The sequence below is a fragment of the Chanodichthys erythropterus genome, chromosome 20, assembly GCF_024489055.1.
Source record: "Chanodichthys erythropterus isolate Z2021 chromosome 20, ASM2448905v1, whole genome shotgun sequence".
NCBI classification, from domain to species: Eukaryota; Metazoa; Chordata; class Actinopteri; order Cypriniformes; family Xenocyprididae; genus Chanodichthys; species Chanodichthys erythropterus.
In genome coordinates this window covers 20,632,722-20,648,475 of record NC_090240.1, presented here as the reverse complement: position 1 = coordinate 20,648,475, position 15,754 = coordinate 20,632,722, and the positions used below count along the sequence as shown (strand labels likewise).

The 15,754-nt window shown below is 39.0% G+C and overlaps 1 protein-coding gene across 11 annotated transcripts in view; it reads right to left on the bottom strand.

Moving 5' to 3' along the window:
- The window catches only part of casz1 (castor zinc finger 1), a 266,705-nt gene that overhangs the window by 145,682 nt on the left and 105,269 nt on the right, over positions 1–15,754 (bottom strand). For all 11 annotated transcript variants that reach the window (XM_067372059.1, XM_067372060.1, XM_067372062.1 and 8 more), the window contains one exon: positions 14,958–15,067. The gene's annotated coding sequence lies outside the window, so the exon portion shown is untranslated. The remainder of the gene's footprint in view (positions 1–14,957; positions 15,068–15,754) is intronic.

The following is a 15,754-nucleotide window of genomic DNA, read 5'->3' as shown; positions in this document are numbered from 1 at the left end:
CAATGCATTTACACAAAAGAGAATTGCTTTACTGGGAGAGGCAGTGGTTTAATGGTCCAATACGCTCTTGGCCCAAGTACAATTATCTTCATATGATGGTGCAAAAAAAAAAAAAAAAGGAAATAAAAAACTAAGGCTTTGAAGGAAAAGCGGGTGAAATGTCAGTGTGTACACAAACATTTGGCCTTTTATGAGTAAATAAATCATACAAATGAAGAAAAAAAAAAAACATTAACACAATAGTTATTACTCTTTGCACAAACAAACTTCAGTTGATCAAGGCATAAAGAAAACATTCAACATCTTCAGTGCAAAAAGAAAAGCAAGCACAGTAAATCATACAGAGAGACTCCAAATGCAGCTCTTCATACCCATACAGCATTACTTGGTTTCTTTTGGATCGATTATATAATAATGGACTTGACAAGAAAGGCAAGTGATGGTCAGGAGTAGAGAAGCCCATCCTAATACCTTACTTGGTACATATTTAATCTACAAATCTCTGTGCGGTCGACTGAGCACTGCAATAAGTCAGTTAAGTTAGTACAAAACCTGTTAAAATAGTTTCAACACGCCTCTGTGTACAGGGGCTAAAACTGGCATGACCTGCCATACAGATTATATTAAGCAGACGTTTGAAGTTTAAATAAATATACCCTTTCATTTTGCCTGCAATATGCCTCACTCCATAAAAAATCCAGACCCTCCCAACAAGATTATATAAAAAAACCCAAAATAATACAGACTCCCACAGGGCAACCAAAAGGAAATAGCTTTATTAGCAGGAGTAGTTTTGGAGGATGGCCTGCATCTCTTGAGCTTGTTTTATTGAAATAACATTTCTGAGCATCTCATGTTTGTTCTTCTTAAAGTGATGCGGCACACTTAAAGTGACATGAATGGAAAATGAAAATTCATGACACATCAAACCTGTATTTTTATTTTTTTTATTTTTTAGAACAACATGACATGAGAGTAAATGATGACATGATGATGATAATGTTAATTTTTAGCTAAACTATCAATTTAAAGTTTATTACTTTATTTCTGTACTCCTAAATGTTGGCAAAAATTATAATTTAATCAATATATGCATTTAAAAAGAAAAAAATTACCAAAAGTCTAAAAGATAAAAATGTATATTCCACAAGCGATTTCATTAGATCGTCAAAGAAATAGTTCACCTAAAATTGAGAATACTGTCATTGTATGGGTTCTTTGGAATACAAAAGCCGACGTTTTTATGTATTTGTTCCGGTCGCCCTTTTCCATGCAATCAGTTCCCCATAATTAGTGTTCCACAGACAAATGAATGTTATACAGGTTTGGAAAAACATGAGATTACAGAGTAAATAATGACAGATTTTTTCATTTATGGGCAAACTACCCTTTAAGGAAAAAGTAAACAAATGTAATACAATTGAAACTTTAACTGTGTGGTTAAGTCTGATATTCCTATACTTTGGTGTACGAAACAACCATGGCTTGGCCTTTATGAAGCATAGACATATTTAAACTGAGTATCTAAAAGAAAGGATTTCTAGTCCTCAGCAAGGTATACTGTACATGTATAAATTACACACACAAGACAGGAACCGAATCCGGCAGACAGTCTGTCTTAGCATAAATTCTCCCTTTCCAGAATAAATTGATATGGGCGTTTAAACATCCCATTTTGTGCTGGAAGTGCTTTCACTCAGTGCTAAAGTTCTTGCGGCGGGAAAGAAATCAGTTAAAATTGAGACCTGCTCTTTGGCTGTTGACAGGTAGAAATTTGAAACAGCCATATGGCTGGTAATGGGAGGGAAAGAGGAAGGAGAGCCCACTAGAACCTGACACTCCCATTAGGACCCTCCTGAAAAGTGAAATATTTGATCACGAGAGGGAAATTGAGCAAAAATGAACTGAAACTAGATATAGTCGACTTACTTTCCCGTTTGCGCCTGATATAGATGTCACTCAGAACTTAATAAGCTTTTGAATTTCCATTTTATCACAGAAAATAGAGTGTGAGAAATAAAATCAGCCAGTTTCACCCTAATGGACAAAGTAATGGAGAGGTGGAACTGACACAACACATTTTGTCTGTGGTAATGCCATCAAAATGAAAGCATATTCACTGCAGGAGTTTTCAGGGAATCAATTCAAACCAAATAGTGGCCCTTTTTCTCTAGGTTTTTATTTCATAATGGCTCCAACAAATACAGCACTTTGGCTCTCGGGCAACGGGGTGTCACTCAGGGCGATATCAACAGAGTCACTTATCCAATAGAGTCGAGTCCTGAAGCCACATATTTCGATTCACTCTCTCTCCCCCTATTTCGGCTCTGTGAGCATTAGCCAGACGCTACATTGGTCCCACAGGAAAGGATTAGCTCACTTTTAGACCAAAGTGTTACATATGAGGTCAGGTCATATGAGATGACCTCTGTGGCTTGCTGCTTGGACTGAAACTGGTGAACTAAAACACGACCGGCCTATCCGAATCACAGCTCACTTCAAAAGAGGCCAGCCTCAGGCCCGTCATTGCAAACAGCTCTGAGAGAGCTGAGCTCACAGCCAGATGGACCTCAGCCAATCCTGTTCAAACACCAGGGACCGTGTTCAGAGAGAACGGGTGTGGTAGCAGCCTCAACAAACCGCATTACTTAAAACAGTTAAAGCCATCATTGGTTTATTTTAACCCTTCTGTTCTACAGAGACTGACTGTACTCTTTTATGTTTTATGGCCCAGAAAAATAACCCTTATTTACTCACATTTTTTTTATTGTAGGTCACCAAGATATGTGTCCTAATGGGAACTGAAACTTGATATATTTAAAATTTGGATGGATGGATGCATGGATATTATACAAGTAATCAGTAAAAATATGATTCTTTAATTGTTATTTTCAAGATATTAAATGAACCTTAAATGCAACTTGAGGGCTAAAAATAGAAGAATAAAACAAAAGTTCCACATTGAGTACAACTGGAAATCACTTCTTTAAAAGTTGTTTTGTTAGGCAAGAGAACAGAGAGTTGACTGCAAGATGCAAATCTAGGCTTGCTTTGTTTTTGACAATAATTACAGAAAGTGAACAAGAAGAAGAGTCCTCAGTCCCCAGTGTTCTGCTGCTCTATTAATTATTCTGAGGAAGACAGATGTTAAATTGCGTATGCCCATCAGCACGAAGACTTTCACGAGATTTATCATTCATGTAAATCATGAATAAAATATTTCCTTGCCAAGAGAAAATGTTACATCTGTTTGGTGCATCACAGACACCATGATGCAAGAAAAACCTGAACTGGGAAGACTTCGGTGACCACCTATACGAACACAAAAAAGACAGAGTTTATGGAACTAGAATCGTTCTTTTTTTTTCTACACAGCATGAAATTAGATTAAACAGATGTTGAATTCATTAATATGAATAAAGCTGTTTTAATTTTGTTTTTACTGCACATTTGCATAAGCCTTTAGTTATGTACCAAATAATTGAGACGTTTGCCTCTTGACTTTGGAGTACAATTTTGCTGTCCAGCTTTATGTTGATACTTCATTATCCTCATGAATATTCACAAGCCAAAGCCACTTTAATACAGTGTTGTGAAAACAAGAACAATATTTGTATCTCTTTTCACTTCGCATCCGCCCACAAGCTTCAGAGGAATAACATTTTTTTTCATCTCTTTCTAATATTCCATCATGCATATAAAAACTTAGTGGCCAGTGGCCATAAATATTATTTAATGGAATCACTATTTTGCGTTAGTTTTATTAAAAAGATTTTTTGTTCCTATGACATCATCATATATGAGTTAAATCTGTCTCCATCTCTCAGTGAAACACAACCAAAAACACATCAAAACACGATGTAATCCTTATTTGCGTTTAGGTGCTTAATATGAAGAATATTACACATATATGGAGCAAAATGCCCAGTTTTAATAAAATGCATGCAAGATGCTTTGCCTTCCTCCGGATGCATAAATAAGTAAGCAGTGACAGACAGAGTGTCATCTATGAGGAAGGAGAGAGGGAGGGAGAGAAAGGGAGCATCAGTGTTCCAGGAGGAGGAGGACGAGGTCGGGACACGAGTCGCGGGGACGCGGCCCTTTCGCGTCGCCCCCGGCCACCATCACGTCGGCCTGCCCCCAGAACAGACAGCCAGGCTCTCACAACAGATGGAACTAATGATGCGCAACAAAAGAGATCATTTCACTGTGGTCCTGGGGAAGCCACAAAGAGCGCTGGGACATTTGAATGATAGGGCCAGCCAGTCACTAGGGGTTAGATATGGGAAGCTTTTATGGAGGTGGAAAAGTGAATAGAGGCTCCCTGGCCCTCCTTCGGCCCCTTTGATGTCTCTCACAGAACCAGTGCGCCACTTTTTAAAAGGGAAATATGAAAAGTGGAAGACTAGGGCCTCTGCCAATCTCTTTTTCATCCTTTTTTATGAGGCTTGTCAGCAGGAAATCCCCTGTTTTTTTTTGATGCATGGTGAATGTACATTTTGATGTTCATGTAGGAGCACTGAGAAGTAAAAGACTGGAAGACAGTAATGCACTCACTGAAAATTTCAAAAAGCTTTCAAATAAACTCAATCAAAGCTCAATAATAAGATTTTTTTTCTGTTTGTCCCGCCAACATTTTCACAGGTCTTATCACAAAGAAGCTTATTTGAATAAAATTTTAAAAAATGAATTGCTTAATAAATAATGAATATTAAATCAGTATTAACAACAAAACAATACAAACGACACACGTATATATATTATTTATTTATGCATGCCAAAATTTCACAGGCTTATTTTAATAATAATTGTAAATAATGTAATGTATTTATCATATAATGCATATAATAGTATTATTTATTATTACATTTATTTATATATATTTATATATATATATATATATATATAAATAAACTTATAATATATATATATATATATATATATATATATATATATATATATTATAAGTTCCATACACTACATTAAAACAGTTGCCTCGTGCTTTTGTAATTGTTGAATCCTGCATGGTATAAAAATTTAAAATGTGCATTTTTTTACCATTCAACCTGATCTGACCCTTAAAAATGACATTCAGTGGTTGACTGAATAATATTATATAAAATATTTGACTGAACTGTTTTTATTCATTTAGGTATTACTACATGAAGCTGAACAGATGTTTTTATGTTATTAAAAAAAAGTAAAAAATTCAATTAAATAAAATGACTGTGCACTGAGAAGGACGTATGCAAATGTACATAGTTCTATAAAAATATATCTGCATAAGATCAAAGGCCTGTACTGCAAGAGCATATGATTTAAGTGCACAAAGAGCATTCTGATATCCATACAGCCTAAATTTCAATGACAAAAGAAATCCCATACATCATTCACCTAGGGGTCCATTCAGACCATGATACCACACTGTGGGACACCATCATTTAACTTCAGTTAGAACACTGAGGAGAGGGAAAAGGGCAAAGGTACCATCACTTTCTAGAGAAGGCTCTTACTTAATGGCTCTAGATGAAAACAAACGAGAGCGTCCTCACGTTCTCTACAAAAATGTTCAATATCTAGTTCACGTAAAAAAAGAATACTCTCTTATATACTCACCCTCATGTCATTTCCAAACCTGAGTAAATAGTAAGAGATTTTTCATTTAAAGATGAACTATTCCTATAAGTGCACATCAAGCAGACTAGGCACGTTCCTCCTGCTGTTTGAAAATAAACAGAAGGGGGGAAACAGTGAACCTTCAAACACCTAGGGAGGGGATTTAAGTAAGATGTGAAGCGTTCAGTAGCTCAATCCGCTTCCCTACTTCCACACTGTAGATATCAGTAAAAGTTCAGACCGATGCTGACACGAACAGAGGAGCGTGTCGTTATTAGCGGCAGGTTAGTTCTGATAACACTATCAGCCTCCTCCCCCCGGGCCAGCGGTGCTGGGCTAACCCTCAAATAAAGCCGAAGTGTCTCGACTCCCTGGCACATTAGCTCTGATTACAATGACCTTCATTATATCAGCTACCCTTATTATACACATAGAGCACAGCGCTCCCTTGGGCTGCACACTGCAGCATAAAGGAGACGAGGTGGGGCGGCCCGCTACAGAAGGATGTGTGCGTGGCATGTGACTGACCACGACCACGGTGGTCCTGCACAATATCCTTGGCCGAAAAACAGGATATCAGCCCATTGTGCAAAAGTAAGGTAATTGTTCACAAAAGAACAATGCTTGGAAGAAGTGAAAAAAAACACTTTTTTATGCATTTCAATTGGTCCACATCTTTTACAGTACCTACTTATTCACTGTCAAAGTTAAACTACACTAAAAAGTGTGTAGAAAACAACATGCATCTTTTGAGCATTTAATTAAAAAAATCCAATTGGGTTTGTTCTTCAGTTGGATTCAAATTATTTAAATTTGGTTAAATTCATATTTGATTTCAATTTATTTGGGTATATTTCAGTTGTAATATCCATTTTGCTTACGTGGAAGAAAAGCTACTTTATTCTGCTACTATTTTTTTAACTATTCATCAAAAAAAACGTGCTTATAAGAATCATTCGCTTTAGGGTTCAGACTACACTGGTCACGCTGTATATTTTGATTCACTAAAAAGAACTTGTTCATAAGAGTCATTTGTTCCTAAATCCGTATACACTGGTCATGCTGATTGTTTTGATTCACTAAAAACAACTGATTCATAAGAGTCATTTGTACATCGGACTATACTCGTTGCGCTGAATGTTTTTGAGTCACTAAAAACAATAGCGCTGTATCTGTAACCGAATACTTCTCTACTATATAGTACACGAAAAACAGTATGCGAACAGATTAGTGTGTCCAAATTCATAGTATTTGAATAACAGTAGGCGAAAAGTACCCGGATGACTTACTACTTCCGGTGTGATTCTGAAGTGTGTGTACGATGGACACTTTACTATCCCATAGCCTCTAGAGAGGGTTTGAGGGTTTTGAGAGTTGAAGGGACGTAACTGTCGGTCATGTGACAGTAACAACATGGCTTGTAGTATGCCCGGATTTCATTCATACTACACGCATTTGTACTATAGAACGTCTTGAACGACTTGAAGCGGTGTTGCGCAGACCAATCTGTGTATGACATCAAAGTAACGCGACAGCGTTCCGATAGCACATGGCGCCATCTGCTTTCTAATCGCTCTTGCGGAACTTTGATGTCATACACTATTCGGTCTGCGCATCACCGCTTTAAGTCGAACACACCTAATGGTTCATAAGAGCCATTTGTTCATCAATTGGACTACACTGGTCATGCTGTATGTTTTGATTCACTAAAAACAACTCGTTCATAAGAGTCATTTGTTTGTGAATCAAACTACACTGGCTGCACTATATGTTCTTGATTCACTAAAAAGAACTAAAAATAGTTATTTGTTTGTAAATCAGCCAACTTTGGTCATACTGATGTTTTTTGATTCACTAAAAAGGGTTAATTCGTTCATGAATCGGACTACATTGGTCACATTGTGCCTTGCCATTATTTCTCAGTACATGGTCTTTTTTTTAATCACCTCAGATTCAATACAGACTGCAAACTCATATTCACAAATCAGGTAAAATATAATTTCTTTTGCTGTGGTGCTAAAGATCAAAGGCAGCAGAGACAAAAATATAAATTAGAGAAAAAAGAAAAAAAAAATTCACTAATGCTAAAACTAACACACAACAACCCAAATCCATCTTTTATATCCATCTGCATCACAGGAGTCTTGTAGCCTGGAGATCATGATGTCTTAATTTGCCTACAGATGCATAATACTGGTCACTCCAGCCTGCAGTCAGAGCCAATTGATGCTGGCAGCAGCTCTAAGAGGAGAATGGAAGCTGGACCGGGGCCCTAACGGAAAGCTTGGGGACTCTCGTCACCACTTAGCATACGGCATGCTTGTTAACTTCAATTTTCTGCTCATTCCCACTCACAGGGCCGCAGGGCTAACATTCTTCAGTTCTTGGCAGACGCACCCCTCTGGCGGGGGTGACCACCCCATGCACGGCAGGGGAGCGGGATAAAGACGGCAGAACACGGCCCCCAAATCTCCCCGCTCATCTGCTCGCGCCTGCTGGCTCTCGCAGCATCCTTCTCGCTCTCCTGCCAGGTGCCTCCATGGTAGCCGTTACCCATGGAGACCTGCCTCTCCCTATTCACTTAGCCTGGCTAACCGAGCATCGAGCAGTGGGGGTGCGAAGGGAGGGAGGAGTTCATCGGTGCAGTCTGCAGGGGGCCGGTGTGTTTGTTTTGTGGAGAGCGGTCTAGAGAGCTGGCTAAATCAGCTTGTTTTGGATTAGAGGGAATTGGGAGGCTGTAAGCACTGGTTTAGGTGATGACTCCTCAATGACTAGTTAAGGAGTACAACACCTGCCGGACCAGTGAGATGCCCAGACGGACATAAAAACTGGCAAATAAAGTCCTTGTATGCTTTTTTCCCCTGGCATGCTAATCTCATTAACAAAATTACTGGCAAAAATGTTCTTTAACGAATCTCTTCTGTTTATCGTTGTTCATACATCGTTCAGCTTCAGCTCATGTATCTGAATTCCAGATATTGACTATTATTGAATTATTTGAAAAAATCATGTTCTTTCTACATTTGTCCTCTTCCAAAATGTTAAAGGGGTGGTTAAACTTTTTTAACTTTAGTTAGTGTGTAATGTTGCTGCTTGAGCATACAGAGTATCTGCAAAGTTACAGTGCTGAAAGTTCAATGCAAATGGAGATATTGTCTTTTAAAGTTATTGTAGTTTAATGCCTACAAAAAAACCCAGTTTGGACTACAACAAGCTTCTTCCCGGGTTGGTGACATCATAAACCCTTGCTATTAACATAAACACTGCCCCCGGGAACACGCAACAAAGTGGGCGAGGCCATGTGGCGCAGTATAATGGAAGTGGAAGAGTTGTTTACATCGAACGCTAATTTTTGCTAGCCAGTTAGCGAAGTTCTAGTGCAACAAACACCAACAAACGTCTCTGTTCATAGACAAACAGTTGTTCATGCTATAAATTAAACGCTACCTTTACAAAAATGTGACTACTCAGTCATGTATTCGGCTACAGTAAAGCTTTAATCAGGATAAAACTGTATATTGAAAGCTAACAACCAGCAGTGACAGCATCTAAACACTTTGACACAAATACAAAATGAAATACCATTCATAAACGTCCTTTAAAAGCCGCGATTGCAGAGGTTCTGCTTATTCCTCTTCGTCTGGGTCTGATTCGGCTCAATTTAATACAGCAATATAGGTGCCATTATTTACATTAGCAGGAAGTCAAACGAGCCGTTCATATGACAGTGGAAACAGGTGTAGAATAAAGCTAAAATATATGAAAAATACAGCGTTTTCAAAAAAACAAAGCATTAAGACATGTTAAACTGTGCCCCAAAAACACAATCAAGCCTAGAAAAAAAACACTGAACCACCCCTTTAAAATTTCTCTTCCATGTTAGTGTCTTGTGCTATTATTTTTTTCACAGCATATTTTTGTCAGCAGTATATTCTAATTCAAATTGTTTCATTCTCGTCATGATGTATATTTTTCAATTTCTCAAATTATTATTATTTTATCAACATTGAGACCAAAAAGTGCACAACTTGACAAATATGAAGCTATTTTAATTAGAACATACTAGGGGTGTGAATCGCCACTGGTCTCATGATTCAATTCGATTATGATTACCATGTCAACAATTCGACAGGAGCATTTAGAACTAATAAACACTAGTGAATACTAAAAGTGCACGAAACTGTACTTGCGTTACAATAACTCACACACACTCGCAAGCACACACACACATACACACACTCGCATGCACACGCTCGCTGTAAGTGTTAAAATAGTGTGTGCACTTTCTATTTCTCGTTTTTGTGTTTCGCCTCCCTCCGCCATTTTACATTAGAGCAAGTAGTGTGGCTATAATCGATTATGGTCTATTACTACGCTGATGCAAAATCATCTACTTTTGCATCGCAATGCATCGTAGAAATGATTAACAATTATATATAATAAAAAATATATATATATTAATGCTGGGCAACGATTAAATATTTTAATCGCGATTAATCGCATGATTTTCTGTGATTAATCGCGATTAATCGCAGCATGCGCAAAATTCAATAATGAAATCAAATGTAGTGTATTGCGTAATTTTATTCTTTCAAAGTACTGCTGTATGAACAAAAGTGCAATAGAGAATACGAACCGACGTCACACCTCGTTGCATGCCTGGGCGGCGCCGCCATTTTGACAGGGTCGCCCTGTATTACTCGTACTGAAATTAATATGGATTCTTGCTTACCTTTTGTTTTGTTTCTCCCATTAAGTGGAACGTTAACATTTTTAATGGTATCGTTTGCATGGAATAGAAGCTATTTTATCGCATCGCATGATCATTTTATTTATTTTTTCACTGAAGTTTTGTAGGATTTCGTTTACAGTGTTGATCTGTTTACCGTGTCGCACGCTGGACGCTCACTGCTGCTTCAGCCATCGTATGAATATCATCGTATGAATATCCAAATAAATCTATGTAATTAAAACACTGAGAAAAGTCGATTCATTTATTTGTTGGAAACGTTTAAATGATGCTTAAACGAGCATATTGAGTAGGCCTACAACTGTTGTCATTGTAATTCCCCTTTTCCATGATCACAGATGAGGAGAATCAGAGATTATGGGTCAAATTCAGCGGACAGACGGACACGAACACACTGTATTTTTATATTTAGCCTATTTTAACAAATGACAACCACACTAAGCTACCTTTATAAAACCGTTATGAAGAAAATGTATAAAATGGTTACATTTTAAGTGATACTGAAAGTTTATATTTTGGTGTCATCCGTTTTTCTGCATGTGCTTTATTTGTAAACAGAATTTGGTATCTTTAATATCAGTCTAAGTGCATTAAGCATTTTCTTGAGATGACATGAGAGGAAACCGTTTAAGATATAAACGTGTTGCATTCATATTTTGGGCTCATTTGCATATCTCCACATAGTATGCTTTAATAAACATGTACAGAATTGTTGGTCACATGAAGCGTTTTGTTAAGCATTTGAATGTCCCCGTCAAGTTCTGCTCATTCACGAGTGCAGTGAGAGTCAGACTCGCAAAGGTAATGTTAATTATTAAACCAAACGAAATCAAAACGTTCAAAAACACTTAGCAATGTGATTCTTTTATTGAGTGATAAGCAGTGGGTACCTTTTTCCATTTTTCTGTCCGCACCAGATATTTTCTTTTTCGCGCTGTAGCTCTCTTAGGCACACAACAAATGCTTTCATTGGTTGAGACGCGTGATGACGCTCATCCCAAGCAGCCAGTAGCCTACTGATAAACATCCCGCCCCTCCTGTGACCCATGGTTTGTGTTCGGTTGTAGTCTATCTATGTGTATTCAAACCAAACGCAGTGAACAACGGACTTTCAAAATAAAAAGTACGTTAACGCGTGATAAACTAAATTAATTGTTGTTAATTGTAAATAAATTGTAATTGTCGGCGTTAATTAATTAATGCGTTAACGCGATAAAAACGCGTTAACTTGCCCAGCCCTAATATAAATATATATATAAATATATATATATATATATATATATATATATATATATATATATATATATATATATATATATATATATATATGTAACGAGGTTAGTAGATATGGGAAGAAGGAGGCGGGAACCGGCGAACATTCAACCAAACTTTAATATAAAATAAACAAACAAAACGAAAGTAATGCCGGCAGACCCTCGCGGACGTCTGCCGGCCACCCAAACATAACAAAACATAAAATAAAGTCCAGGCCTGGTCCTCTCTCGTCCTTCATTGTAGTCGCTCCTCCTTTTATGCCTCCGGAGCTCCTCCGTGAGAGACTCGAGGCCGGCACGCCTCGCAGGTGACGTTCATTATCACTCGCGTCACCGGCCTCGCGCCGTTCCCTCACGGCTCTCGCCCGCCCTGCTCGTCACATACCCCCAACGCCCCTCGCAGGCCGGGGGGTACCTCCGAGACTGCGCTCTACTCCCCCCCGGGGCCTGTCTCGGCGGCCGCAGCACCTGGGGGTAAGGACAGACGAGACGAGAGAAAGGAGACGGAAGCAAGGGGAGCGACAGGACGAGAGAGGGGAGAGAGGAAAAAGAAAAAAAAAATTCTTGGTCCGGTTCCCCGACACACTGCCGCTCGGTCCTCAGCCTGCCAAGAGGCTCTTCCTCGCGGTGCCACATGCGATGGCACTGGACGCTTGGTGGACGGCCCGATCCTCGACCGCCTCCTGGCGGCCGGCGATGGCTCCTCCGGCTGAGGGCAGCCGGCAGCGAGTCCCCCGTCCCCTGCTCCTCCCCTTCATGGCGGACGGCAGCAGGCTCCGGCCCACGGCGGACGGCGGCGACTCCTCCGCTCCCTCCTGGACGGCAGCCACCCCACCTCGTCCCAGGAGCACGGCATCCGGGTCTCCGTCCCACCTTTCACTTGGCTCCAGCACCACCGCCTCGGGCAGCCTTTCGCGGTCTTCACTTCCGCGCTGCCCGAACTCCGCAGCACCGCGATCCCCCTCAGCAGCGAGGGCTCTCCGACAGCATGTCCCTCCTTCCTCCCGGGTTTCGGCACCAATGTAACGAGGTTAGTAGATATGGGAAGAAGGAGGCGGGAACCGGCGAACATTCAACCAAACTTTAATATAAAATAAACAAACAAAACGAAAGTAATGCCGGCAGACCCTCGCGGACGTCTGCCGGCCACCCAAACATAACAAAACATAAAATAAAGTCCAGGTCTGGTCCTCTCTCGTCCTTCATTGTAGTCGCTCCTCCTTTTATGCCTCCGGAGCTCCTCCGTGAGAGACTCGAGGCCGGCACGCCTCGCAGGTGACGCTCATTATCACTCGCGTCACCGGCCTCGCGCCGTTCCCTCACGGCTCTCGCCCGCCCTGCTCGTCACAATATATTAAAGGGTTAGCTCAACCAACAATGAAATTTCTGTCATTAATTACTCACACTCATGTCGTTCCACACCTTTAAGACCTGCGTTCTTCTTCGGAACACAAATTAAGATATTTTTGATAATCCGATGGCTCAGTGAGACCTCCATTGACAGCAAGATAATTAACACTTTCAAACGGCTAGAAAGTTACTAAAGACATATTTAAAATAGTTCATGTGATTACAGTGGTAATCTTAATGTTATGAAGCGACGAGAATACTTTTTGTGCACCAAAAAAACTAAATAACGACTTTATTCAACAATATCTAGTGATGGGCGATTTCAAAACACTGCTTCATGAAGCTTTGAAGCTTTACGAATCTTTTGTTTCGAATCAGTGGTTGGGAGCATATATCAAACTGCCAAAGTCACGTGATTTCAGCAAACGAAGCTTCATTACATCATAAAAGTTTCGAAATTTCCATCGTTCACATGACTTTGGCAGTTTGAAACACGCTCTGAACAACTGATTCGAAGCAAAAGATTTGTAAAGCTTCGAATCTTCATGTAGCAGTGTTTTGAAATCGCCCATCACTAGATATTGTTGAATACAGTCTTGTTTTTTTTGGCACACAGAAAGTATTCTCATCGCTTCATAACATTAAGGTTAAACCACTGTAGTCACATTTTAAGTATGTCTTTAGTAACTTTCTGGGCGTTTGAAAGTGTTAATTATCTTGCCGTCAATGCAGGCCTCACGAAGATGAACGAAGGTCTTACGTTTGTGGAACGACATGAGGGTGAATAATTAATGACAGAATTTTCGGGTGTACTAACCCTTTAACAATATTGATAGAATATGATAATCCAGTCTTAGTTAATAATGTTGGGGATTCATAAGTGAACTGAAGCTAAACTAAATTAAGTACTTTGCTAGTGGGCTAATTAACTCACCAAATCGCAGCCTATACATATGAGATTAATCAAATATATACGCAACATAAACATACTGTAAAATTACAATAAAATCACTAAAGTGAACTTGAAGGAACCTAAATGCTAGTCACGCTATAAATATGATCTTTCCATAGCAACAAAATTAAACATGAACAACAAATAAATAAAGCACAAACAATTCACAACATTTTATTACAATAGTGTACTAATAATGTTATTTCAGGAGCTCAGCTTTTCACAACAAGAACAATTTTTCTTAACTAAATTGACTAAATCAAAAGTATATTTTCGCCAAAAGACAATCACAAAAGCAATTTAATTAAATACAAATGAATTCAAAAACTGCAGAAAGTAGACATATATTCAAGCTTGGATGATTCACGCCAGTTCCTACGTGTTTTCTTACTATATGAAATTGCATTTATGTCTCAGAATTGTATTTATGGGGTAAGAAGCGGAACTAGTGGCAGATGAACAGGCACCTGGTGAACACTGAACGCTCCTGGGCTTTTAGGGCTTAATTAATCAAGGCCTCTGGGTATTATGACATGGCTGGTCTTCTCCGTGTGTGTGACTCAATTAAGTTGTTTCATGAACCAGAGGTGTGACTTCAATATTGCTTAGAGTCACTGCTATCACACGAGCTGTGGTTAGCATTAGCGCTTTGGGCGAACCGAGGCAATTGCAAACATAGTCTTGTCTGCATCTGCTTCACTGACGAAACACAGCAAGGTGAATGCACTGAACAGTTAGAATAGTTAACATGAGGTACTTCAGTTACAAAACCTACTTTCTATTCACTAATCACCTGCAATCCAGCTTAACTAGCTGCTATTTGTGCTGGTAAAGCCATTGTTTACAAGCATTAATTGCATGAAAAACAAATGGCAACATCAGCCGACACAACTCTTTCTTAGTACTAAACAAATTATAGATACAAGTGTCAAAAAAGGAGATAATGATATAAGTATTTGTCAAGTAATTGGCGACTAAAGCAGTCAAACTACAGATGGCATATCGTGACACTGACCTTCAACGTATATTGAGTGCTCCAGTTCAGTCCTGTGGGTCACTGTGTCTACTTGCCAAAACTCAGTTTGCACGTTCACACTAGACTCTTACATAGCTGTCTGTTGATGCCTGTAAGGACACAGAGAACAGTTATGGGTACATATTTTACTACCAAACCATAAACCAAAAGCAAACAAAGATTTTGATGAACTTTTAAAAAACGCCTCCCCTTTGCCACTTACACAAATCAACATTCAGTTCGTGTGACGGTTTTTAATGCAGCTTTTTATACCGCTTTGCTGTCAGTGGCTTGTATCGCTCACAGAATTTTATAAACACCACTGTTTCCACAGCACAATAACTACTTTCATTTCATTGTAAAACCTGTCAAAACTCCAATTAGATATTTAGAGAGAAAAATACGACTTTCAATTTGCCCAAACAAACCACTCCGTAAGTTAATAAAAAGGCATTATCATCCATCTTCTGCTCTTATTAGATTGTGTATTTACGCATGCTATCCTTTCAAGAGAAACAAGGGTTTGTGGGTAAAACACAAAGGGAGTGCATGCAGTCTCTGAAAAACAGTTTTCATGAGAGTGATAAAATGGAGATAAATAGATATATTTTGGCATCTCACGTGTTAAATACCTCATTTCATACACTTATCTATATAAACCTGATATCACATACTGTATACAATGAGTTATTTTTATTTATCCTAAAATACTGATGCACTTTAGTAGGCTTTTTTGTGTTAGATAAGGGTTAAAAACAAAGGCTCTAAAATTCCAAATTAAAGAACAGACTAATAAC